The sequence below is a fragment of the Botryllus schlosseri genome, chromosome 1 (assembly GCF_051294905.1).
Source record: "Botryllus schlosseri isolate E-star chromosome 1, Bs_hap1, whole genome shotgun sequence".
Taxonomy (NCBI): Eukaryota; Metazoa; Chordata; class Ascidiacea; order Stolidobranchia; family Styelidae; genus Botryllus; species Botryllus schlosseri.
The window spans coordinates 5,338,585-5,366,172 of record NC_137236.1 but is presented as its reverse complement, the minus strand read 5'-3'; the positions used below and the strand labels follow the sequence as shown (position 1 = coordinate 5,366,172).

The window sequence follows — 27,588 nt, the reverse complement described above, 5'->3', positions numbered from 1 at the left end:
GGTGTCTTACAAAAAGCCTAAAAGTGGACCGTGTTATAAGTCGGCAGATACGGAAAAAAACATGAATAACGGCGTGGTGTAGCCTAAATGACTATAGCTGTTGACAGACATCGTGAATAACACAAAAACACATTCGTGGAAGTCGTAATAACAGAGCCGCTCGAGTAAGTATCGTAAGTGCTCGCGATGCCTCTTTGACAGCAATTAATAAGTGGAAGTTTGCTAATTCGTTACTGACCAACTATGAAGGGGTGGCTGTTGGATAAAGATTGAGACAGTCTTCCCCATACACCCATGCTGACTATCACTGTTTCAATGTGCTCTATAACTGCCACGTATATTTCCTGTATTTTTTATAACTTTATCGTCGAGTATGAGCGAGAGGTTCATTTCGTACACCGACGTGAGGTCGATCCACGTGTACGTATGCATTACCAATTGTAAATGACCTATCAAATATTGAACAGAAAATTTTGAAATTTTTTATTCATTTATTTTATATAATAAATAGAAAGTTTCTTCTCCTGTAGCAATGCGGCTACTGGTTGGAATTGAACCAAATTTGGTGTGTAGTCTTAAATTAGGTAACATAACAATTTTATCAAGTAGCCAGTACGATTTAAGAAAAAAAGTCATGTTTGAACACCCATTATAACCACTAGGGTGGAGTGAAAAAAAGAAAAATTTGAATTCCAAAAAGTGCCTTTGATATTTGGTCCCAAATCGAAAATTAATAACTTCTATCATAATTCCAGGTTCTTACGCACTCTAGTGGCCGAGCAATTTCCCCAAACGAGTCGAAAATAGCTAATTTTGCCATATCTTGATAATCGCTTATGCTAGAAAGCCATCACGATATGTTTTCACAACAACTTTCAAGGTGGATATGTAGAATGGCAGCTCATTACCATGAAGCAAGCAGATAGCCTATAGAAGTGGTCTTTGTAAAAGTTTTTCAATTGCACGAATGCAGCCTTTGAATCTCCCTGTCATTGAAGCTGTACCGTCTGATCCCACGACAGTTAGGTTTTTGCAGAGTTCGGTGTCGGAAATAAACTCATATGTTTCTTTTGCCAAAAAACGACCTTTTCCATTGGGAGGTGACAAGTGAGTGAGGTAATACTCACCTGGTTCTCCTACTAAAACAATATGTTCCTCCAGCTCTGTTTTCATAGAGCATTTTCCAGTGGGTGCCTCAACCTGCAAGTCAGGATCTGGTGTTATGTAGGCTACCTATCCATGAACTCTTTAGTTGGGATATTACACTTCTAATATTTGACTCTTCCAAATCTTAATATGGGTCGCGAAAACCACTGCTTATAGATTGTCAGCATTATTCATATCCCCCGACAGCATCAACGAATGTACAACGACAGTTGCCTCTTTCACATGTATTGATGAAATAAGTAACTTCAATAAAAATCCGTGTAACAAATGTGCACCATAGATACGTATGATTATATATCATGATAGCGCGAGACTTGCAGTAAAATACGTTCAATATTCTAAAAAACCACAGAGACCAGAAAAAGAATGTGGTATCTGCGACATGGCACAGCTATCATTGTACCAACGCGTCTCAACGAGGTTGAACAGTGTCCGTTATCATGTCACAAATATTTCCATTTACAGCCGATTACCCCTTTTTGTCAACTGGTTACTTGTAGGGGTGGGCACAATGATTCAAGAAATAATTTTAATGATTTGAGTTTAGTGGTGAGATATGATTAGATTTTTGCTGTGAAACCTAAGGCTCCTCACCACTAAAAGTTAATTATAAGGGAATTATAGTTTCGTACTATTTTCCGTTGCAAAACGCTTTAAACCTCGATTGGTCATATCGAAGCATAGGAAATATGAGGTACGAAGCAACATAAGCTAGTCGCCAGTGGAAATGACATATCCGTGAAATCGTTAGCTGAACTTAGTATATCAGACCGAAGTTGAATGAACAGAGTCAACATTTCTGCCGAAATTCCGCACACATAGTGCAAGCATGCATCATCTAGAACAGTGGTTCCCAACCCGTGGTACGCGTACCACTAGTGGTACGCGAAGGTCTTCCAGGTGGTACGCGAGTAGATTCTGTTTTTTTTCGAAGTTATTAGTTCAGGTGGGTTTGACTTTGAATTTTTGGAAGTTTTTTGACTAGTGGTGAAAAAACAATTCCATGCATCTCATAAACCCGGGCTGATAATGCCCCTAGTTTAATAGAATTAGGTATTAGTAGGGTTATTTTTTTTTTACAAAATTGAGCTTTAAGTCAAAAAATTGTCAAACTTGTTTACAAAGTCAAAAGATTTTTGACCCCTTCATTTCGTTTGTATCGTAGATTTGATATTTTAAAGCTTGAAGCCTACTTTATAGGCCTACCGTTGTAGGCGGTCCATTGTCTGCTCATCGTGGATCATAAATTGTCAAACGAAACAAATAGGTTGACAATTGACATGGTGTTATTCTCAACGTATCGTAATATCCTAATAGAAGCAAGACTGCTTGGGCATTGCATGGATATTTAATCAAGAAGCGCATGATGAATAATTGTGATGTATGACAACATTGTCAGAATCAAGCAACATGGTGGATCACCAGCAGTGTACGCACAGTTTGAGTGTTGTCAACCAACAACTACTGCTGTTAAACGGTAGGCTATTTCTCCATTCTTTGCAAGCTACTTAGTAAAGACAGACAATTTCTACCCGAGAATGTAAGAAAGTATCTTTCGTTGTACCACAAATAATTTTAATTAACTCCTCCATAATACGTGATGTAACTACTGGGCCAGATATCGTTAAAATAAAGTTTTTTCAAAATTTGTCAGTTTTAAGTCAAAATTTAACTCAAAAAGGCTTTTTCAGGCCATACTGCTTCGTAAGGAAGGACAATCTTTACCAAAATTGAATATAAGTAGTGTAATTTTAGCATTTTGTGCGAAAACACCTAATTTGCGTAGATGAAGTCAAAATTTGGTCAAAATTAAGTCTTTTAGGTCAAAATCCTCCAATTTTTAGGTAAAATTCGCCCTACACCCCACATAGGTCAATAACGTGATTATGACGACATAAATGGTGAAAACATTTTTACCGCCTACGTCGTGCGTAAATTATGAAGGTGGTACGCGAGCACTGCATAAAACCTCGAAGTGGTACGCGGATGGAAAAAGGTTGGGAACCACTGATCTAGAATGTCTATTAATATGAATCTTGAGAGTATCCTTCCGAGAGAATGCTTTCCCACATATATCACATCCATGATTTTCAACGCCAGCATGGATATTCATATGTTGTTTGAGGTAACCATTCTGAGCGAATGCTTTACCACAAATATAACATGGAATGTTTTTGACGGGAGCATGGATATTCATATGACGCTTACGGCCATCCTTCTGAGTGAATGCTTTCCCACATATATCACATTTATGGTGTCTGATACCAGTATGCATATCCATATGACGCGAGAGTTTGCTCTCCTGAATGAATGTTCTCCCACATATATCACATTCATGATTTTTAACACCAGGTCGAATTTCCACAAAAATGTATTCCCACATATGTCACATTTATGATTTTTGTTATCGGCATGCATGTCCATATGACGCGTGACGCTATCCTTACGAGTGAATGCTTTCCCACATATATCACATATATAATTTATGACGCCAGCATGCATATCTACATGGCGCTTGAGCGCACCTTTCTGAGTAAATGCTTTCCCACATATCTCACATTTCTGATCTTTGTTACCGGCATGCATATCCATGTGTGTCGAGAGGTGGCTCTTCCGAATGAATTTTTTCCCACATATATAACATTGATGATTTTTGTTACCGGCATGCATATCCATATGCGACTTGAGGTTGCACTTATGAAAGAATGCTTTCCCACATATATCACAGTTATGATTCTTGATGCCAGCATGTGAATAAGTGTTAGGCTTGCAGTCAACTTTTTGAGAGAACGGATTCTTGGCTATATCGCATGGATGATCATTCATCTTCATGTGGAAGTGCTCATCACAAGTTCAGAATATGCATTTATTCATTACACCACCTGCTATGTGTTTGAGCGTGTAATAAATCTAAACAAATTGCATCATTAAAATGTGAACAACGCATTTGCAATACTTGCGTATCGGAATTTAGTAGTCAGTTTTAGTTCTAGCTGCATGTTAAGAAAAATAGGCTCCAGAACAACTATGAAAACACTGTAGTCGTTCGACATAAATTGTGATACTGGTTGCACCATGTTTTCACAGCCACTTCTGGTTAACAGACATCACTACTAACAGTGGCATATCTGCAGGTTGTTTCAGGGGTCAAAACTTCTTCCAGTACCATTCTTTCAAATGCATTTCCATTCTGATATGATAAATATTCGTGATTTACCTTGGAACTGATCTAGTTAGTTAATTGCGGATTATTGAATGTTGACAGTTGTAAATTTAATTCTGGTTTTAAAATTTCGAAAATCAAGCGGTTTGCATATGTATGATTGCGACGTCGAGAATGATATGACTTAATCGAAAGCCAGGGGCAGTGCGTCTTTAACTGAGTTCGATTACGATGGTCTCCGACAGTCAAGCCTTGAAATTACTTACGTACGTAGTCTGCCAAACAATCATTTTCTACTTCCACTTGAAATAGTTTTGACATGCCCGGCAATTTGCTGTTTTTACTTGCAATTGAGTGAAAATTCTCATCGCCACCTCAACTTCTACTCGGATATCAAGTCTGACTACTTCGACCACCCCTGCTTAAAATATATGATTTTGTTTCTGCCTGTACTGAACTAGTGTCAAGAAAACATGGTTGTTAGTTGAAAGTAGATTTCGTCAAGGCGTTGCATACTTTTCGCAGTTAATTAGGTGTGACTATTTCTGAAATTGTTCAATTTATTTTTGCAATTAACACAAAATGACTAATGCTGGGATCACCAACGCGGTACTTGCGTCCAACAGATCGGGTGTAAGGACCTTGCTCGTCTTCGCCCCACGGATCAGAAGGGAAATGTACTTATCATTTCCGCGCCTTGACGCTGAGATTGGTCCTACAGATTTAGGCAAACCTATTCCATCAGATTCCAGTATGGTAACGTAACTGAGCTCAGATACGCTGGCCTTGGTCCTGCGAAGAGTTATATTTGCACAGTAAGGAGCGGAAACCCTGCTCATTGCTCTGAATGTCAAAGTGTAGAAATTCAAACTGCCATGGGTAGACCGTCCAATAAGAAAAAGCAGAAATAACTAGTTACTGACCACCGGTAATTTTTAGTAAATAGACATATCGATTTTTTTTGAGATGGACAAAGTCTAATATCAATTTTAAAGAGATTTCAAACTCACTTTGAACTTCATTACTTGCGAGTAGGGCTGGTTACAATGATTGGATTGCTCGAGTCGAGTCGTTAGGGATGATTCTTTTGAGTACTGTACTAAAATCTTTGCCACTCTTTGCCACTACTAGGTAATTTATCAACCGAGATTATAGTTTCGATACATATCTACAGTGGAAGCTGCGAAACCTACATTGATCGATCGCATCGTACGAAAAGTGCAGTACAAAGCTACGCACGTTTGTGGAAATGACATATCTGTGAAGTCGTGAGTCACCTGCAGCTTTGTCACAAAGGGCAATGAAATAGGCATGGTCTGCAAAATGCCATAATTATCTTGAATGTGACGTGGAACTGGAGGTGTATTCTTTGTGTTCGCAAAACGGATACATATTTTGAATTTTATCGTCATTCATACTGAAATGACAAAATAATGAGTGATACTCAAATACTGAACTTCGCCCAACGAGCTCATGACTCGGAAGCAAATATTCGAGTCAAATTTCAAGTCATGAAATGGCCTATTCTACTTTGCAAAACGTTGTGATTAATATCAATCCTTTATTTACTGGATTTCACTTTTTTTTACGTTTTTGATATGGGTTTTTCACCAGCATGCAGTGACATTACTGATAAAACAGATAATAGCCTAAACTGGCATGATAATTATGGCTGGCGAAAATAGAGCACTTGAGTTATACCCTATGCAGAATTATACATATATATCCACACATTACATCAAACAAATACTGGCTGATTATATTTGATGATTTGATTCTGATTGGAAATCTAAAATTTTTTAGACAACTTCCCTCGTGACTTGAGCTGAAAAACAGTTTTGTACAAAATCTGCAGCATTGTGACGTATGCTAAGTCAAAATTAGATCATGAACTCATTTTACGACATGGTGCAGAAAGATAGGCTACGCCCCGAATTTATAAATCAATATAAGATTTGTTAACTCATTTTTCTAATTGTAGTAATGCAGAAGTGTGCAACATTTGACATTTTAAAACTGGACTATAGAACCATAACCGCCAGGAAAGTTACCGCATCATCAATCACGATTCCCTGTGATTCTAGTCTAATTTATAAAACATATAAGTTTTCTGGTTGTCCAATACTGCTCTAAACCAATTATAACTACCATAACTTTCGACTAATTCGTAGGGAGCACTGATTGATGACGGACAGATGATCATGTAGGTATGGATCAGACATGGGGTAATCGCGATTAGTAATCGTAATCGATTACGACGATTACAGCATTTTCAAGTAATCGTGATCGCAATCGATAACATTAAAAAAAAATCCGAAGTAATCGTACTCGTAATCGACTACTTCCCATATCTAATCGATTTCTCTGTGAAAGAATGATTACTTTTTATTTGTACAAGGACCATGACATAAACTGAATATTTGTGAACAAGAAAGAGATATTATACAAGGTTCGTGATAGCACAAGCGTCTGATTTTCAAACGCCACTGCTCATTATTACGTCAGAAGCCGCAGTTAGCTTTGCGCGTCATTGCGTAAGAAGTATCCACAGTAAGTATAGATGTTCGATGTACGTATACGTCGTACACTAGTGTGATTGTAAGAACACCTGCCGTGCTTTATATGAGGTTATCAACACGTTCCACACGCTACTACCTAGCAGCAGTATAATTTGTCTCCGCTCTGCCTAGTTTAAAATAGTACCTTACGTGTTGATGTTTGGTTATGCTTATAGTTAAACGCAGTTTGACCGTTGCTGCTTGGCGAGCAGTAGGCCTAGTACGGACCGACACCGGACAAAGATTTGATATTTTGTACTCGTCAAATAAAACATTGGGGTTTCTGCAATGAAGCAGTAAAATCAACAGCTGATGATATATATATATATATTAGGGTTGTTCAGATTTGAAAAATTGTCAGGAAACTTCGACCATTGTGATCCAAATGATGGTTTAGTACATAAAAACAATTTTATGAGCAATATTGGTCATCTTCATCGTGATCTTCCTTTTCCTCAAAGCCCCCAAAGATCCCGAGGTCATTTCTCCTTACTACAGCTGATACACCAGAGTGTTTACGTTGACGTAGTGCTCTGTAGTGTTGACCGTGTAACCAGTTTGTAGCTTTTGTGATGTTATCAGTTGGAAACGGTTGTGCAGAAATAAGGAATTGCAAGGAAGTATACTTGTTTTCAAAATTGTACCTAAATGTTGTCTTATAAATCTCAAATGTATCTCCGTTTTCCTGTTCAAAACCTGTCTATTGTGTTCATGGGAAGCATTTATTAGTTGCACGGGTGACACTGGTTTGTTATGGATCGTACTTCGAAGGAGCGCCGTTGGGTTGCAAAGTCGTGAACAAATGCAGAGATTTGCAGCTACTTTTTAAGCAGTAAATGTATTGAAAGGTGTATGATATGTAATGTCAGTAATATTTACCTCAATTTTAGTTTATTTGTAACATAACGACTAATTCCATTTGATGGTAGAGTGCAATTTAGTAGAAGAGGAATGCCTGACACAAAGCGGAGAAAGGTAGTGCCGGATTCACCAAGAACAAGATCGAAGTCTGGTTACTATTCGAGCGGATAGTCATCTGATTGTATCAGTCACTCCCAGCTCTAAAATACCTGCTATATCGGAAAGAAAACTGCCCTAAGACTACCAAAACGCTGGATTTTCTTCTTCAAACTGTTGGAAGAGGTTGCCAAACTTCATGCCGCTTGAACTTTATTATCTTCAAAAGAACATGTCAATTGTGATGAACTCGATAAGTTGGGGGACCTTGGACATTGCGACGCAGTTGTCGCCATCTCAGAAAAATGAAGACATCGCATTTTATGAGGACCAATAGTATTCTCGCATTGCATGACTCGCAGGAAAACATGAGACCTTTGAAAGAAGCCAGGCTGAGATCTGTGACGAACCTGTTTCAGCATCTGCGAGCATAAGTTCTAGTGATGAATTTATTACATTAATGTACTCATCACCTGGGAAGGAAACCAGTACACCACCCTCTGATTATGATGCTACAATCAAATATCCTTCATTTATTGAACTTCAAGCTCCTAGAAACTTGTTAAGAAAGAAACATATTACTGATGAGCTGGACCGCCTAAAATTGACTGATAACTAAGCAACTATGCTACTTAGTGCTTTCATGCAGGCATGTGGAGGGAATATTGATGCCTTTGTGCTATCCATATCAAGTATAAAAGAGACATATAAAGGCTAATCGCCGTAAGGTTCCACATGATATATTTGAGTCATTCCAACAAGACCTACCCAATCATGCTGCTATACACTGGGATGGAAAGTTGACAGAAGACAGATTTGGAACAAACTATGAAGCATTGGCTGTGATATTGTCTTCTTATACTCAGCATACAGATGGAAAATTACTTGGAATTCTCAACATCTTTTCAATGATAATACCAATTGTCGCAAGCCACGAAAATGTTATAACGTGCTGATTATTTTTTGCCATAATCTGCTTCATAAAGTTTGATTATTCAAAATGTTCTCACAATAAATTCAATGAGTTTCAGAAACATACATTGCCTTCACTTGACTCTCTTGTTGTTACAAGAGCAAGCCTTGTATCATGAACTTGTTGGATTTTCACAATGTTGCTCAGTAGGTACCCTTGTCATATTCCACACTATGGCAACCTCTTAGACTGTTTGAACAGGACAGTCCTGCGTTTTGGTCGTCTTCGGGCAATAAGTGAACGGGAATGTTGAGTAGTGGACTTGTCTCTTGTTCTTTGCAGGACAGGTACAACCCTTCTCCGCTTTGTTTCAGACATTCTTCAACTAAATTCCGGTTCTCCATCAAATTAGACAACTCAGTATTTTACAAATCAGCTGAAATTGTCCGGAGGCACTGGCATTGCACATTATATTCCTACTTAATAGATCTTTCACCAACGTTGACAAAATAAAAGCAACCTGGAAATGCATGCAATTGTCTCATTCATATAGCCTGACTAGCTGTAACAGTGGGCCTATAGAGATAACAACACATGTACCAGAAGGTCGCACTGGCATATGTAGTTCAATACGATTGCCCAGAAGATATATAACCATGATATTTATCACCTATAGACGGTCGTTTTCAACTGCAAACTCCAATAAAGGTACAATCATCACCTCAGAGCACTGCTTTACGATAAGAGCTAGGTAAAAAGTCTGGGGAATCCCCAATAATTAGGAGAATTGGCCCCTGATCTTTGGGGGCTTTGAGGAAAAGGAAGATCACGATGAAGATGACCAAAATTGCTCATAAAATTGTTTTTGTGTACTAAACCATCATTTGGATCACAATGGCCGAAGTTTCCGGACAATTTTTCAAATCTGAACAACCCTAATATATATATATCATAACCGAGCCGTTTTGGCCGTTTCTCGTAACTGCCGCTTGTAGTATTAAGTTGATTAAGTTGAAGGCAGAATTTTATGTTCGCTTCTTCTTTTTCTCATATGACTCTGCTTGAAACGGGCGCCAATCGTTATTTCACAATTATTTACTCAACATTGGGATCTACCGCCATGGCCATGTGCTTATACATCAGGTTAGCGTGGGATGTAGCTGGGTTCGGGACCAAAACAGCAATTCGTCCCCCAGTTCAAACGTTGGTCTTTGGCCCCATAGGGTGGCAATCTCAAGTTGAAGACTGAATTTCGTCAATAATATTATATTACTCTTAGTTTTTAATCCTCTCTCAGCCCCCGATGGTCAGATCTACCTGTAGAGTTTGTTTGTTTGTTTGAGGTAATCGTGGTGTTTGTCGACTACAGCGGTCCTATACACCAGGCCGATTTTATGCATTTTTGATTCCGTATCCGCCAGCTTGTAGCACGGCCCACTTCTAGGCTTTTTGTAAGACACCGCTTACGCGGATGAGGCGGCGAGGAGGAGCCTAGATAAACCTACAACACTTTGGTAGGAACCATTGGTGTTGCAGCCATGGATTATAGCACTGCGCTATCTCGCCACACAATTACCTACCAGTAGAGCTGGGGGCACGTAATTCATAATTCATATTATCTTGTTATAATTACTTTAGTGTATGTTGTTAATTCGTGACCTCGGATTTGTTATATAATCAAAAGATTTTGTATTGGCTCAAACGTAGCAGACTAAAAGAAAAACTTTCGTGAGACACACAAACAAATTGTCATGTCTTATATCATGACTGCATGTCTAACAACTCAAGCTGTAAATTACTAGGGTCAGTGGCCACATTAACTACAATAGGACTTGAAAAAACAATTTCATCATGGGCAAAAAAGCATTCATTCCGTCAATGCGGCCGTTGAACTTAACAATCAAGACAAAGATCCATTGGTTTGATGGTCAGATAGCGTTGTAAAACGTGCTGTAACACCACTTGCTCTTAATTAAGTCCGATGTTAAGCAAACTTAAATCTGAGTGCCCATCCAAACGCATTTGAGTGTGAGCATACTTTCTGACGTGAGTTGAGTAACGAAATCGTTGCTGAGTATAGAGAATCGTTACTCGACAGCAAAGGAATTGGTCTCCACCCTTAATTATAAACTCCAGTTTCCAAGCCAAGCAAGTGGAATTTTTATTATCAATTTTTTGGTTTGTTATAGATTGATTTTTTTTTGTTGGATTTTCCAACGTCAATGGGAGCTGCGAGTAGGCTAGCTGGGAGCCCTGATTGGGAATCACTGGTCTAGAGAGGATTTTCAAGTTAATTAGATCTCTCGAAAAGACTCTATAACTATTTTGGTTTACGAAATACTTTTTGAGTCCCCTTCGAGCTCGCTCTCTACCCTATTGGGAAATTTGGGATGCGGTAGTTATGGCCCTGGCAAGAATGCACGTCGATGGGCGCGATAAAGTGACCTCCATAAAAATGGGCAATCGTTAGCCTACATTATGGCGTAACAAGCAAATGACGCATCTTTTTTAAAGGGAGTTTGTTATCTCATTAGGCCTTTTCAGCGCAATCCATATATTGTCTTACAGCATAGCTTATAAGATGTAAAACAAATGTAATCGTGAATAATCGTGATTACTTTTCCAATGTAATCGTAATCGTAATCGACTGCTTCCAGATTTTGCTGTAATCGTAATCGTAATCGTAATCGCGGCATTCGGAACTAATCGTAATCGCAATCGATTACATTCATGAAGTAATCACCCCATGTCTGGTATGGATAGGAAAGGACTCGAAGGCATTGACTCCATCCCACCACTGGCTACAAAGGATGGCAGGACTAAACTTTAAGATTTTAGCACACTTTACACAGTCATTGAGAAAATACTAATACAAATGCAAATAATCAAACAGCAGATATGCTACAAGTACGAGAATATACAAACTGGCTCTCACAACACAATATCGGGTTCTATCTAACATGATATTTTGAAAGTATCACTGGATATCCTTTCTAAAATTCATTGTACATGCCATTTATTTACATGATAAAGGCCAAGGCGGGTGTCTGACTGAAGCATTGCTCCTAGTAGTTTCGCAACCCTCCTATCTTTTCATTATATCGCAAATTTGTGGTTTATTTTAATAAATGATGATGATGACAATGTCGGAATATGATTAACACAAAAAATGGGCAGGTACCAGCAAAAGTATATCTGGGTGAGGCCTCCATACGTCTGTTTGATAGGCGAGCTTCTGAAATCACGATCACTTGAATTTTATAGAAAGCTCCAGACTTGTAGATTGCAGGAACTACAGTGCTAGTTAGATGACGGTCAACTGATTACGGATTTTACTGAACCAAGTCCAGTTTTAATCGAGAGTCAGTAATTCTAGTTCCACTTCAAGTTGCGTATTTTCAAAATCTAGTGCTCAGTTAATTTGTACATGTCTGGAAAGCACTATTATTCCAATGCAAAATCCACCACATACTAATTACATGAATGAGCCTAACTACAGTACTGACTGACAACTTCCCACAATATCTGTGCTAAAGTCCGAAGCTTAGCTAATAATGCCACAACTGAACAATGGAGCAGGCAAGAAGCAAGGCGGGGTTGTAAAGCTCCCGAAAGCGCCGTATTTCTAGTTGACTGCCCGGCACAGACACACCTCCATCACACCCATTCACGAAGCGTGAGACAGCCTGGTTGTAAACTCGGCTCGACAGCCGACAAATATCACTTTCGAAAGCGATACGAATACGATCGATGCGTGTAGTAATGGCTTTAGGCAATGTTTGGAAATTAGCACAGACATTGGGCTCGAAAGTCACGTGACTTGTGGTTCGCTGGGGCCAAACAACTATCTTAGATAGCCGCTCCCTGTGTTAAATGCGATATTGGTATGTTTTCAAACCGTATTTTCTGTCTCAGTGAGGTTGTTTGAAGTACAGTTCTAAGTTTTATGTTATCTTCTATGACTTATTAGCTAGTTTCAGGACTTTTAGACACTAACTAGGTAGGTTTATGTTGTTTTGCAGCCGCGCAAAATGCCAGGGTATAACGTGCCTATTTGTTATAATGGATGAGAAAACAATTCGGAGTAGTCTTTCCATCGACTTCTGAATTGCCAGAAAACGACAGGAAAGTGACTGAAATTAATAAAGCTAGTGGGAATGATAAATATAATTAACATTTGATCTATGTTGACTTGTTTGTTTGGTGGTATCAAATGTCATACCGGTATTTTGTGTGCCCCAAAGACAGCGTAATCGAGTCAGCTTCAATAGCAAATGATTTAAGATAACCCACAATTATTAGATTTTTATTAAAGTGTTTATATAGTGAAATTGGCCTAAGAATAGATGCATCAACTGCAGGCATCGCCGCATCGGTTTGCTATCAAGATATCTGTGCCATTTATCGAAAAAGATAATAAAGAATTTCGGTCAGCCAAATTCAAGTTTAACCATGCCAATCAGAAGGAAGTTATTGATTGTTTCAAGTATAGTGCTGAGAAGACTGCTATTGCCGGACAAGGACAAGAGTACCGTACTTTCGACTTGGTTTTTGTGATGATGCAGCGATTTACAATTTGGTATCATTCTAACTGGAATGTAAATATTCTTTTAATGGAAGACCAGGTCTTTTACTCATGACACTACTTCGTATAATTTAGTACTGGCACGGTTGCCAATGTTTTTTCTAAATTTTGGTCAAGTTTCTATACATCAGTGTTGTTCAAAAACAACTTTTTTTCCAAATTTCACTGTCTCATGAACAAAATTGTTAGGTTGGCTTGAAAAAAGGTTGCACGTTAGATTTGGCTCAATTCCAACATGCAGAAGTGAAGCTATCAGATTTTACAAAAAAAAATTAATTTATTGAAAAAATAAAATATTTTATAAAATTTTACTGGCTATGCCATGAAATGGTTGAGTTTTCAAAAAAATGTATAGCAAATTTGGCTAGTTGAACCAAATTTAAAATTTTCTACCTTCAGTAGCTTTTGCATTGCCATATACAAAATTTACACAAATTTCTTGAACAAAAATCAGAGGGTAGGCTAATTCATAACCATTTTATTCTCTTTATAGATACTTTTAGATGTTTAACAAATCAATGCAAACATTGATGCTAGCCTCACTCATCTGTACCTGATTGCTGTGCTAGTGAAGTTGCACTGTGCGCTATACGTAAACCATATCCGGGGCATCTCTGATCCCGGCATCTTGTATGATGCAATTGGTATCTCTGCCACAAACTGCTCTCCAGAAGACACCATCTCCTTCATCGCAAGAACGAAAAGCACACGCACGCTATTTACCTCTTGAACCGTGAGAAAATGCAGCTCAACTGTCTATGGAATGACGTCACCGTAGGGAGGTGGAGCGAACACTTCAAGACGATACCGGCCTTAAAAGTCGGGACCACATATACTTCCTGAACTTGGTAGAAATCCACCCAAAACGCTGGGAAGGAACTGACATTGTTGTCGACATACGGTACATCAACGCCACCAGTAGGTCATTTGTGTGAGACCAGCCTCGTAACCATACGGACCCAACAACACTTGCATCCCTTACCGTCGTTCTCAGTGCCAGGGCCAGTGCACCCTAAATTTACACAGACGCCGTTCAGCATCTTGGCTTGTCAATGGAAGATACTGACGTCGACGCGATGCAGCAACGCAATAACTACAGATTGCCATGGAGTACTCACAGTTACACTGCTTGCTGTTATTCTCGTTTACGTCAATTTCGATATACTAACACAGTCCTCTCAATTGTATTGCTTATGCCTGCCCATTTTCAAGCCAACTCTGTGTGTTTAAGTGAGTCGTCAGTTTAAGACTACCTCCACAGTAGCAGTGTATAGCTTAAGTCAAAACTGCATCCGTTTATGGCACGTTGGCAACATTAATCAGGAATACCTAATCTGTGACCAATACCTACATTCTATTTGTTTCATTCTCGGTACAAAGGAAATACATTATCAAGTTGTGAATTTGTCGAATTTATTGGCCAGTTATTGATTTCGTCAGCACTCTTAGAATTTTGTAAAATCAAGCGAGAGTATGCAAGATTAAGAAAGTATTGTTGTGGAAATATTATTATATCAGAATTAGGTAGTTTTTCTATTCAGAATCTTAGGGTATCATCGGGTCCAAAACGAATAATTGGCATAAGTTTTGAGTATGCAATGCACAAGCTGCCCTGCACTTGTCAAAGTACTTGTGATGCTGGGCAAGTACTATAGTATCACCGACTCATTTCAAAATGAAGACTTTCTTCTAAATGCTCAAGTCTATTAATGATCTTGATTTGGTAGAATAGGGACACTTGATATCTATCAATACACACATCACAAAAGTGCCGCAAACATGTCCTAAAACTACTTTCAAAAATATAACACTCTAGCAAGTATGCAATATTACATAGTACTCTGAAAAGGTGGAAATACTATCTTCTTTACTTTCATTCAGTGTGCATGCCTCCTCTTTACATCGCCTAGGCCAAGATGGGTGTCTGATTCCATAGACTACTCCAAGTCGCTTCGACATCTTCCTGTCTTCTCATTGTATCGCATTTTGCGGTGTATTGAACTGATAAAATTGCTAATAAAGCAATGATGATGATGATGATCGTCTGTTTGCACCACAACATAAATGCTTTAAAGTTCAAAGGTCTCTTTGCTTTTTGATAAGCTTTTTCTGAGTTCCTGTCACCCATTCGTTCACCATCTTTCTTCTCTTGCTTGCTTCCATGCGTCCTCGTCAGTGGTGCCGATTTTCAAGCGTCATCGGCTTTACTTAGCCATCTGGGCTTGATTACATGACGCTGCTCATGTAGTTAGGTAAGCATTGGGGAGTCCAGATAAGCCTCCGACCCACTTGCGTCAAGTGGGATTCGAACTCAATTCCAACGCTTCCCCAATCTTTCACGTAATTTTGCAGTTACCAACCTCTACGTCATAAACTTTCTTTCTACTCATGGCTGAACTGAATATTTCCCAATTCTCTGCCATCACCACCATACATTGCTGATGTTGGATGGTCGTTGTCTAAATCATTTTGACTTCTTCTGACCAGATTCGGATTAATTTTGAAGAACTCGCAAATCGTAAAAGTAGCTTAACCAAATCCATCTGAAATCAAATTTAACACGGTACGGTAATGTTACAATATTACTAATCTCTAATGTTGACTGATCACTGACTCCGTGTCGATAAGTATACACTTGAAGCATAATAATGCTGCAGCCATACGATGAATAGTTAGTAGGTCCAGATGAAGGTACTAAACCTTGGAATTACTTGTTTGACATAGGCTATCTTAAACTGCTCTAATCCATCATGTTAATTGAATACTATACATTGTCATCTATCTGCACGAAAAAAAATCAATCCTGTTTTAGCCACTTTCGTAACACAAACACATAATGTGACAGCAAAGACCAGCGCAGTAGCAGAAATTGCGACATACAAATGCATTACTGTCGCAGAGAAGATGCTACCAGAAACGCGCTTGGCCCCAGACGGTGGTTGCTATGCTGAAAAGTCACGTGACTTTCGAGCCCAATTGGCACGTGGGTATTATAGGAAGTTGTCAATAAATAGTAGTCAGGCTGATCTTGATAGCTTGTTGTGGTACGTTTTGCATTGTGATACAGTGCTTTCCAGTCGTGTACCAAGACAATATGCTACTGTGCATGTTATTCCACTGCGACACAAGAATGTAATCAAGTCAGCTTTTATGTACGGTACACTGCATTAACTTTAGATTGATTCAACAGTCTATTGAATATGCTATATGGGATCAAAAATTCAGAACATTGTTCCTGATAGGCTTATATTTATCAAAGTTCTGGCTGGGCATGAATCGAAAATACCATATCTGGAATATCTTAATTCTAGTCAGGTACAGTGTTCCATGCTTTTGCCTCTGATTAGTGATGTCAACATTATATTGCTATGACTAGCACCTTGACACGACTGCTGTCTTGTTATTTATTTGTGTTTCTTCTATTACGGTAACATGAGTGCACTGTGTCACTCCACAGGTATGTTTCAGACGATGTAATATGGTCTTTACAGGTTATATCATCATCTTCATTCATATTCGTTTATCTGTGATAAGTAATAAATTGCCATCTGTCGTCTGTTTACTGGCTTTTCAAAATCCGCAACTAGAACTACTCACTTTTGAAATGCCGCAACTAGAACTGGAATAAGAACTGCCTAAAATATAAATCAGTTTACCGTCAACTAACCAGGAGGGTTGTTCGTACAAGTCTGGCACATTCTGTAGAGTTACAATGGACACGATTATAAAATAACAGCGATTTATTGTTTATGCTGGCCTGATATACTTTTGACGCAATCAGCCGATTCTGTGTGATGTTTTCGAGCAGTGATATCTTAAGACCTTTGAATACAATGCACGGTGCAATCGGATTTTGTAATTTGAGAGACAGTTTTTCATGTTATCGTACCAGTAGGCCACCATATTTTGCTTGTTTATTTTGTAATTTGTGTGGGTATGGCAGAGTGTTGATATTTAGTCCTGCTATCAGTTGTCGACATAGCATTGGGATCAAGTCAAAAGTCATTTCGAGTCACTGCTATTTTGAACTCAATTTGTGTTTGCCATTAAGAAAATTTTCAGTCAAAAGTCACGAGTCAAGTCACAAAAATGATAATTTCACTGACAGTCTTCAGCAATTCATCGGTATGCCCCTGACATTGAGAAGTCTTCTCCCTGACCTAATCTGCCGTGTTTTCGGCCAAAATAAAGTGACTTTTGAATTTGTAACTCGCTACATGAAATATGTGTCACTATCACATTCTTGTGTGGCAATTGGAAATGCTGTATTGTTAAAAAAAATGCAAAAAGTTCCATTGTATGTTCACAACGTGATTTCGACAACTAGAAAATTTACTGCTTTTCCCAATGAGATTAAAATCAGAATTATACTAACAGTTTTTTTCCAAATATGACTAGAATTAGAATGTCTGACTTTGAAAAAAACTTAGTAGCCTAATGGAATTGAATCAAACTACACCCATAATCAAGTTTAGTTCATACCAAATCAAGAGTTCAGGCACGAGAATGGCAAACGTCTGTACACTAAGCTTGCCTCGTTCCGCATGATACATTTCTCCTGTAGCATTTTCAAGATATCCAGACATTAGATGAGGGAGCTTGTGCACGATCTGCCCTAAGTCAACGGTGTTTCGTCCCGGCGCTCATGCGAAGTCCGCCGTGTCATAAACGGAAAATTATTAATGGGCACACTGCTTTTTACCGGGTGGAAATTACATTAACCTGTGTGCTTTTAAGGCAGAAATGGGAAATAAAGGTGTTAATACTACTTTAGTAGTTCTATAAAATCGAGCCCCGTGAATTTATGTTATTTATTACAAATACCGATGTAATTTATCACAAATACCGATATAAAATATGTGAATATGTTTGCAGGCGAAATATAATGTGACACAATTAGGAAAGGGATTGATAAACGAGTCGGCATAGAAGCGGGAAAAACCGTGGCATTACGGTTATTATAACCAAACGATCATCAATTGGGGACCCGTAATTCTAGGATTTAGTTACGCTGATGAATGCATAGCAACTATGGCTAACTGGCGCTATCTAAAATTCGGACCGTTGTGTATGTTTTGAGATATCACGGATTATTATCAAAATCTACGGACTGCTCAAAATGTTGAATAACGATGCAACACAAAGCGTTTATATAAAACTGTTTTATTTGTTAAAACCAAAAGTGAAATTAAATTGAGGTTGATGACATCACAAACTAGAAAATACATCACCAAGTTAAATGCCCGAGTGATGCGATGAGGAAGTTAGCTGAATTTAAATACCGGAAGCTTGGACATATGGCCAGATGTTGATCGTCACACATTAAATATAGGGTAATACGTTAGTCGCCGTCATTATTGTATTAGCGCGGATCTAAACAGGACGGTGATTCCAGACCTTTTTGGATTCGAGAAATAGGATAGTGTTAGCGGATATCAGAAGTATATAGTCGGATCTTAAAATGCAAATGTAATGATAACAAATGAACCGTATTTTGCCAGTAGAAGCATCACGCGAGCAAGATTAGTTGTATTAATTGTAAAGATGTTGTTGACTAGTGTCAGAATGTAGTAAAAAGTGGAAGATTTGAAATTGAGCATATTTCGGAAATGAATAAAATATGTCTTTATAGTACTAGGAGCTCATAATGGATAAGGATCGAGTATCTAGATATAGGCTAATCAAAAATAATATTTACCAAAAGTTTATAGTTGTAGTAAGCAGTCTTGACGCATTGTATTAATGTTTGAATGTCATTTTGTTAGAAAAAATCCACGCTGAGCTGAGATATCGAAATAACATAATGCTTGTGAACCGAGTTATTAGACTCTGTTTTATGGTGTCTTTATATGACCCTTTTAAAGCAATATAGTGACAATTTATGTCAAGTAATAGTGGCTACTCGTCCTGTATCATTATTCGCAATTTGTAAACAATTATGAATCGTATATTCGCCTATATGGTGAAGTACTAATTTTAATGTATAGCCTGTAATGCATTATATTTCGTATTTCTTGACTTACTTATTTTGCAATCCAAAGATTGAATTGGAGATGAGGCACGGTAATTCAGGTGTATGGCGTAATTTTATGGTTGAACTGTAAATGCTTGTATGCTTTAGTGCATTAATTGAATATCCGTAGTATGCCGATATTAGGAACAAGCATGCCTTTAAAATTAGGATGACATATCTGTTAGCGATAGCGGTATAGATTATGGATTACTGTTTATGTATACTGTACTCTCTACAGCTTTCGTTTAAGTTGAAAGTAACTACCACGGCGGCCCATATGACGCCATTAATCACACACGTGTTGTTGTTAAACAACAGAGGTGTGATTACCCACCAATAATCCTTATAAGGAAACATTATCTGATGTTCTCTGGGAATAGTGTCAGTATTATAGCCCAGAAAATACTTACGACACAGTATATAAGGCCGTAGGCAGATAACTTCTTGAAGAAGGTCATTAACAAAATTAGGTGATCGTTTTGGTCAACTAACTACCGATAGGTAGGTGATTAGTGAAAACCACCCTACATACAACCCAAATCTAACACGCTTGTTATGCGTAACAAAGGTGTCTGAAGCGAATATCCACATGTTGCGTCACCCTAGAAAAACGGTTATTAAAGTCCCAAGCCAAATCCTTTAGAAGTAAAGTGATTACATATATATGTGTAAGTATTTATTGCATTTTTGGAATCAATGTATATTGAAAATTGTGTGATTTTGTGTGAATTATTTAGTATGCGTTATAACTAGTTCACGCAAGAGCAACTAGGACCCCTATACTTGAGTGAGGTTAGACGGTTATAAAACCAAGACAAGATTCTTGTGAGAACCGTCATAAAACTAGATAAGTACCCTAGATTATACAAATACACAAAAAATCTTGATCAGGCTTAAACGATCACGTGACGATGTAACAAGCCCTTCGACAGAAAATTAACATGATTTGATCTTGGGTTAATTATGAATACATGATTGAAATATGGTCTGGATCGCATATGTGTCGAATTGTATGATTTTAAAAGGTTTTAATAACAGTTGGATGCCTTTTATGAATGTATTGTTGCTATGGTAACGTCGCTATTTGAGTGTAAATTCTAAGATTGGAGTATTTGGTTGTATTAAGGTACGCATCTCGCTGGAGATGAATCAGGCCTAATTACGTACAGATAGGCTATCTTAAACTGGACCTTGAGGTCGCTGGAAGCTCAAGACACTTCGAAGGCTGCACCACCTGCAACAGTGATTCACCAAAATTGGATTACAAGCAAAAGAACCCAGGCAAAAAACAATATCTTCCTACTAACAAGATTGGAGGCAAGATTTTTCTACAAACACATATGGAGGCACCCGACGAAATTGTAATTCAAGGCGCCTGGTAATCATTGTTGCTTCTGGAAGATTCGTCTTCAGAAGAGAGTGGACTTTCACATATTTCTGAAGAGTGGGGAGGTGAGCGGTAATCAATCATGAAGTTATTTTGGCTACGAAAACATAAAGAGGACACTCGCACCCTTCGCAAAAACACTCAACTGATGAAGACCACTCAACAACGACAGCTAACGACTTGGGCTAATGAAGGTCAGGTGACAGCACGTGTCCAGCATCAAGCAAAATTCGTGAAAAAGGTGACGTCTATTCTACACAAGACGGCAAAACTATTCAAAAAAGCCAGAAGAGAGGTCAAACAAGCGACAACTTATTTGACTACCGTCCGGAAAGTGAGTACCAAAAATATCGCCGATTCGCTTGAACCAGTCTTAAGGAGCCAAGCAAAATCTGGAGTGGCCAGAAGTGAAATCACAGGCCCAGTTTCAAATCTGTTAGAAATGCCGACGCCGGCAAAAGTCGAACCAGTGATACCTCTTCCGAAGTGTGGGTCCCTTCAGTCGTCGCCCGAAGTCACAGAAGATACGAAGTTGGAATCTGGAAATCACCCGACACCACGGTCAATGACAGAAAGAGTGTCGCTCAATGCGAACGCAAATCATCACATTGTACAGGGGACTTTCTTAACGCCCCTCGATCGAGAGAAGGTGCCACAGGTAGTATTACCTTCTCAGCGTCCAAAAATGATCGATAAAAAACAATTTATTACTGCGGAAGAAACAATATTGATATCACCCAGTAATAGGCTGATTATTTGGTGCATGATAGCTGTTTTCCGATACATGTTACATGTCGATACAGTTGCTGATAGTATTTTAGAAAATGTCGTAGGCCTACATTGTCCACTGCTGATGCCCATGAAGTCGATATGAAGGCGCATCAACAATTATTATCTTCAATTCTATTTAGTTTGCCCGGATAACTTGATTAGATAGAGGAAATAAATTTTACGCTGGTCAAAGTAGTCAGCGTTGATACTCAAGTAGAAGTAGAGACAACGTTGTACATGTCTGCATATATAAAAAATAAAATAAAAAACTATTTGAGTAGTACTCTGGAATAGTAGACTATTTCCCGATTGGACAGCTTTGATTTGACTAAGCTACAAAATTGAAGTTTTGGCAGATAATTATTCGATCGTAGAGGAAATTAGCTTTATACGTGGGTAATTGGATACATCGACAATATTAGGTATAGGTGGATCGTCACTGGTAGAGTCATTGATATATATAGAAATTGATGGGGTTTCAATTCCTTTTGCGTGTGGTAATGTCCCGTTAAATATTATTGGATATCATTGGATAGACAAGGTTATACCGCTGCCTTCAATTGATACGGTGTTAAAGAGCCCGTCAATTGCAAGTCACGAGCTGGCTCAGTCCAAAATAGGTGTTCCGTGTTCATTGTCGACGCATGCCGTAATAGAATATGATGGTGAAGGGCGGGAAATAAAAACTTTGGCCAAACAAGGAGATAACGTGAAAAACAGCAATCGCGAGGCTGTTTCGAATGTTAGGTCGTTAGAAATTGTATAGTCGCACCCGTGCCAATTTAATAGTGACAGCGCCGTTAGGATATGCGTTGAAAATAGTGATGAAGTGCAGGCACGGAATATGGTCACATTGGGTGTAAAATGTGAGTGCGACGGGTCGAAAAGTTTTAGGACGCCAGATCTTTTCGATCCCATAGGCCCCGAAGTGGATGTTGACGTGGGCGTGCCGAAACATCAAAAATCTCATAGTGGAGATTTAATATTTGCCTCGTTTGTAACGACAAATAAAAGGCCAAAATATTTCCTGCGTAAGGTATTTGATGGTCCACTAACGGAATATGTGTTGCAAAATGAATCGGATATAAAGGTTAGATTGGAATTGGAAGAACTTCGTAAGCAATCCGTATTGCTGTCAAAAGCGCCATTCCAACAGCCCGATCTTAATGACGACGCCAATACTATTATAGACTAAAAACATGGAGAGCGGTGTATGAGCCGTTTGCCACAGAATTGGAAGATCTTGTCGGGCATTTGCGGGGGAAACAAGCCATGAAGTATTCATGTAAAATAGAACTAAAAGATGAATCGATCCCTTGATTCGTGTGTTCACCTTATAATTGGTGAGGGATAGAACAACTGAATGCAGCGATGAAGCTAATAACCAAAGTTTCACAGTTAAAAAAATGCGTAGTGTATTAGGGAATTATATAAAACAACCTACCCTTTTAAAAAAGTGGGGGGAGAGTGATGGCCGTCTAGGTATGGTCATGCGATAGGACAAACGTCTAAATAGAATCGCTATAAACGTAATGAGATTCTAATAAAATGATTTGACTCGCAAATGTTCTATACGTCCAAACCAAAGGGTGAATTGATAGGAATGTATCGTCGATATATTTAGTTCACTACTAAACGTGAAGACAAAACTGGAAATCGACCGAAGGCCTTACATTTGAAATCGCAATAAGCAATGCTCGAATTGGTATTATATAGTCAATTTCCGATCCATAAGTGATTTGGGGCTAGGAGTCAATCACAGTGTATTATTAAAATTGATGGAATAAATTGATTTATTGTATGGTTATATAGTACCGTGTATCCATGTATATGTAGTATATAGCGAATAACGCAAAATAGAGTTTCTGAGCGTCCTATTGTTGTATATAATGGTAAATATGAATGGACTATCTGAGTAGCATAATGCCGCAACCTGTTAGTGTATAATTTAGATCTGCAAAGCGAAAATTGGCGCAATTCTGATGCCCTGAAGATTGGCTAATATTCGGTGGATTGTTAATTTAAAATGAGGGAAGCTCTTGTGAAAAAATATCCATATGCTCGGTGATTAACTGTCGGAAATATGAATCATATGAAGCTGCGATCATGCATGAGATCATGCGATCATTTGTATGACACTGTCGTCATAGGCTATAGTGTGCACCGTGACAACAGATATGCGGGCGGAAAATGCACATACTCCTATATCCTTGGCCTTGCATTTCTACGAGTTACGTTACATCGTGCATTAGCCCCTAGATGAGAATTAAAATAAGATCATAAAAACATATTTTACAAATTAGATAAGAACTATATTACTGGCATTTTGCTCCAATTACCCAACTAGAATAATGTAGCGGTCCGAGTCTGTTCTCAAGATCACACCAACGGCCACTCAATCGACGAGATATACGCCAGAAATTGTCATTTCAACTGTAAGAAATGTCCGGGTGTAGTGAGAATAGCTGAAAGAGTGAAAAGTGTTTCAATCCCACAAAACACCATACGTGTCTGTATGTTCATGGGGAACACTAATTAATCGCAGTCGCTGAATTAATTATTGTTCCGTAAAGTTTGCATCTCTGTCCGGTGGCAGGAAGTATTGATGTTCGTCTCACATGTTGTTTGGGTAAAGTCACATTGTGATTTGTATTAAACACCAACATAGAGCTGTTTGATTACTGTCTTTTTTTCGTTGGTTCATATATTCATTTATTTATACTGTACAAATGTCATTAGCGCGTCTGGGTACAATGGTTCGAGTACCAGAATCCTAATCGGGTATTTTTGTAATGATTCAAGTCAAGTAGTGAAAGATCATTTTTCAAGTACTGTAATCGTACCCTCCTTGATATTAATAGATATAATTATTATCACTACCATATGTCGGTGATTCTATTTGTTGTAAGTAAAGCAATCAGTCATTGTGAGCTAAATTTTTCTTCTGAAAATGCAAACACTTCCTTGTCATGTATCTATCTAATTAGGAGAGCTATTGCTACCGTAATTTTCCTAGTATAGTACGCCCCCATGTATAATGCGCACCCCTAAAATAGCATGCAAATTCTGGGAAAAAGCTTGTACCCATGTATAGTTAGCACCCTGCATTTCAGTACATGAATAGTTCCGATTTAGTATATGATGTCATTCTGTTTTACGATGTCACTGTTGAACAATCATGACATAACGATCGCTAATCATTGTATAATTAACAGAATTGTCTTTAAGCGATAGTTCAGGCTAGCGACACGGCATCTTGAGCACAAGACCTATTACAGATGCGATTGCTAATCATTATACAATTAACGGTATTGTCTCTAAATGATAGTAGATAGCAGCCTAAGCATGCGAGACCGGCGGCGATATGGTAGAGGCCAGAGGTTCTTAACCTTGCCTCCAGCGCCCCCAAGAGACGCTGGCGATTTTGAAGGGGGCGGAAACGCTCAGGGGGCGATATGGGGGGCGCTGGGCTCAGGGGGGCGCTGGAGAAAAATTGCTTCGCAGTAGATGATGTGGTGGTAGGACATATCCTTAATGAGTATTCAGAGCAAATTAAAACCGAAAACTTTGTTATATATAGCCTACAAAAGACCTAAAGGTTTAATTGTCCAAGGGCGCCTAAATGACTGGCACCGAATGTTCCTGTCTTGGCAATCAGAACCCCAGAAGACGAATTTCATCTGGCAGGGAAAAATTATATGTCAGTGAAGAAATACCAATTTGAAATCGTGTGCGTCTTTTAGTTTAGTACGATTGGACGACAGGGATATTTGAAACTAGATATTCCTGTTAATCGATATCCCTGTTGATCGATATAGCAGACAGGAAGTCACGAATGCAACGAAGTCGTACCAATGGGTTCGCCCGCCCTAATATGTTTAATTATTAGTTACTGGCCCTTCAGTTTCCAAGACACCACACAATGTTCGCTCTACGTTTTGATGAGTCTGCGCACACTCAACAACTCATTGCGCAGACCCTTGACAACAGTTCGGATTTGTTGTGCGCAACGTAGATTTTCTGTGCGCAGAACCGTGTCAGCACTGCGCACGTGCGCAGCTTAGAGGGAACATTGTACCTCACTCAGCTCTGCCGGTAAATCTGGTAACGTGAGCAGAGAGGACAAGAAATTGATAGCAATATATGCAATTCCCGATCTTACTGACCTATTTTATCATGAATTATCGAAGGTTTTCGCGCTTCGCACTGGCTCGCTAAACAGTAGCGGAGACCGGGGACAAATGTAACACGGGGCAAATGTAACAATCGACCTCACTGCTAGTAGGATGAAGAAATCGCCTTCATATTTTAAGTGCACATGCGGTAGTTGTGTCTTCTATACCTGAAGTTACGTTGAGCTACGACGCGAAACCCCGCAATAATTTCAAAAGAACTAAATTTTGGACCCTTGAGTAAATATTTTCTGATCAGGAATAATTTGTTCTGAAGAATAAAACCTCTAGTGGTTACAATGCAATATATGTAGCTGGAACAATGTTACCATGTAGTCTACCGTGATGACAGGGAAACTAGGACTCGCGTCGCCGGGAAGGCACCATCCTGAGATTAATCATGGTCGAGCGTGTCAGGGGCAATTGTAACACTCTTTGCAATTGTAACACTACTTTTGCCTCGTCACAATATCTTTTCAATTCTGAATATATGTGTTCATACCATATCTACTACAGATGAATCTTGCAACAGCCAGACGTTAAATACCAGAACAGACTCTACCTGGTCATACTAATTCTACCATGATACTCTGTCGGAACGGCCATATAGAAGTGGTGATGTGAATCTTAGGGTCCGGTTATTTCCGTGATTCTACTACCATATCTTGTGTTGATCGACTTTTGTTGTGTCGACCTTCAATGGTCACTTAAGAACTTGCCTATGACTGAATCCTCATCCCCTGACTTTGAGCATGGCCCACTAAACAATTTATTTTAATTTTGGACGGAGCAGAAGCTTTGATGCCACACAATGTTGTGTCCTCGTTTTGCAACACTATCATCAGGCCGTTCAACAAATATATTTTAGCCAGGTCTGTTTCACACCTTCGCAGATGACGGAATGCCCAATCCATTATGCACGCTGAACTACAGCACCTTGTTAGAAGAGGCCGAATATGTGAAGGGAGATGATGGAATGAATGTGTTACTTGTACACCTTAAGCTCATGCAGAAGGCACGAAGGCGTAGCCTGGAAGCGTTCAAACTTCTCTTTTTTAATTAAATTCAATAGTACAATATGTGATCCCATTATTGTTATTCAGTTCGTTTGTTTTTGGTTATAAATAACACTGTTACAATTGACCCGCACAGGCGTTACAATTGCCCCGGCGTACGGTGCAATTGTAACAGTTGAGCGACGATTTTCGCGATCCAAAATTTCCATGATTGATTATTGATTGAGTTCCATTTTAGTTAGAAAACCACGTAATGTTCGAAAATACAAAAATTGTTACAATTGTCCCCGGTCTCCCCTACAGCTGATTTCATGGCAAAAGCGAACAAGGTGATGGGGGGCGGTCGGTTTATCACCCTATGGGGGCCCAAGACCCAAGTTTTTTCGGGGGGCCTGACGAAGTACCGTTTCGTTCCTGCCAACGGGTATACGCCCGAAGATGTATAATTATTATTGAGGGGTCCTACCTTTTCAATGACACATCACTCAGCTCTACCAGTAAATCTGTTTACGTGAGCAGAGAGAGGATAAAAATTGATATCAATATACATGCAATTCCCGATCATATTGACCAATTCAATCATTAATTATTGAAATTTTTCGCGTAAATGGACACCCAATGTAGATGACTAGTATCAGCAAATAGCGGATAGCCGAAGGGGGGTCGGGGGGCGAAGACCTCCGGAAGTTTGGTTTATCACCCGTTGGGGGGCCCAATACCAACGTTATTTTGGGGGGGGGCTGACGAAGTGCTGTTACGGCCCTGGTAACGAATTAATTGTACCTATCTGCATGCCCGAATATGTTTAAATATTAATTACGTGCCCTTTATTTTCCCATACAACAGCTCACTCGGCGCTACTGGTAAATCTGATTACGTGGGCTCA

At 39.0% G+C, this 27,588-nt stretch overlaps 3 protein-coding genes across 4 annotated transcripts in view; 2 read left to right on the top strand and 1 right to left on the bottom strand.

Moving 5' to 3' along the window:
* LOC145436771 (uncharacterized) overlaps positions 1 to 27,588 on the top strand; it is a 355,402-nt gene that overhangs the window by 147,839 nt on the left and 179,975 nt on the right. The gene's annotated exons all lie outside the window — the stretch shown is intronic.
* LOC145441576 (uncharacterized) overlaps positions 1 to 27,588 on the bottom strand; it is a 268,801-nt gene that overhangs the window by 86,790 nt on the left and 154,423 nt on the right. The gene's annotated exons all lie outside the window — the stretch shown is intronic.
* Positions 13,416 to 27,588, top strand: part of LOC145441575 (uncharacterized) — a 232,529-nt gene continuing 218,356 nt past the window's right edge. The window contains exons 1-2 of the mRNA XM_080322656.1: positions 13,416 to 15,786; positions 20,459 to 20,482. The gene's annotated coding sequence lies outside the window, so the exon portion shown is untranslated. The remainder of the gene's footprint in view (positions 15,787 to 20,458; positions 20,483 to 27,588) is intronic.